The sequence below is a fragment of the Myotis davidii genome, unplaced genomic scaffold (genome assembly GCF_000327345.1).
Source record: "Myotis davidii unplaced genomic scaffold, ASM32734v1 scaffold979, whole genome shotgun sequence".
In the NCBI taxonomy this organism is placed as follows: domain Eukaryota; kingdom Metazoa; phylum Chordata; class Mammalia; order Chiroptera; family Vespertilionidae; genus Myotis; species Myotis davidii.
The window spans coordinates 417,535-418,944 of record NW_006290769.1 but is presented as its reverse complement, the minus strand read 5'-3'; positions in this window follow the sequence as shown (position 1 = coordinate 418,944).

Genomic DNA, 1,410 nt, shown 5'->3' with positions numbered 1-1,410 from the left:
TGCTGCCATCACTGGCTCTCTAAGCTCTGAGCCCGCTGGCTGCTGAAAGCAGGTTTTTGGGTTTGTTTAGCTTCTATTATTGCAACATTGTTGCATCCAGAGCTCAGAGCTGGGCGGCGGCAGGCAGGGAACCTTGGCTTCCTCCATCACTGGAGCAAGCAAGCCTCATGTTAGCTTCAAGCTGCCTGGCTGCCGGCCGCCATCTTGGCTGGCAGGTAATTTGCATATCACCCTGATTAGCCAATGGGAAGGGTAGCAGACGTATGGCTAATTACCATGTTTCTCTTTTAGTAGATAGGATATTGCAGGGTGATAAATGAAGGATTGGGACAACAACAGATGTCAAAATGTCAAATGTTTCCCTCTTGGGTTTTAATTGCAATAACATAATTTTAGCTTAGAGGACTTCTGTTCTATTTTTCTTCTCCCAGGAGAGACCATGACTGCTCTCCAGGGTTTATATCTGAGGTGTGGGACTGTCCCTAGTGGGAATGGGCTGAACAGCTTGCTTCTCACTACAAACAAACAGCCTTTGCACTTTCCACTTCCTTCTTTTTTAATTTTAAATAAATCTTTATTATTCAGATTATTACAGTTGTATTGGAGGGGGGGTGTTCTCTCTTCCTGCGACTAGCGCAGAGAGAGAGAATGCGGGGGTTCATGAAATCTTGAATAGAACACAACGAGGTTTAAGAAAAAATGAAAAAACACAAGACTGAGACAAATAGAGTGAAAGCTGGGCCTGAGTGTGGCATCTGCCCTCTGATGGAGGGACAGATGCAGAGAGAGCCAGCACCAGAAGGAGTTTATGAAATACTTGAATAACAGGAAGTTACATCACATCTGGGTGGGCCTTGAGTTCCTGGTGACGCCATGAGATCCATCCCCTTAACACTGGGCAGGAAAGTCAGACTGAGTGGCGTCCCAATCTCTTGATTAGGGCCGCCCCCAGGGCATCTGCCTGCACTCTGAGTTTCAGGCAACATAATTAAAGATGCCCAAAGTTTTTGCCAGCGGCCCTCAACACAGTTGTTCCTCTTTTTTCTCCCCATAGCTCTCCTCCACCTGATTCCCACCCCACAACATGCCCTTACCCACCCCCCATTGTCCTTGTCCATAGGTGCTCCATCTTGTCCATTCTCTTCCCGGACCCTCCACATCCCCTTCCCCCTGAGAATTGTCAGTCCACTACCTTTCTATGCCCCTGATTCTATTATATTCACCAGTTTATTCTGTTCATCAATTTTTTTATTCACTTGATTTTTAGATTCACTTGTTGCTAGATATATATTCGTTGTCACTTTGTTGTTCATAATTTTTATTTTTATCTTTTTCTTCTGCTTCCTCTTCTTAAAGAATACCCTTCAGCATTTCATATAATACTGGTTTGGAGGTTATGAACTCCTTTAG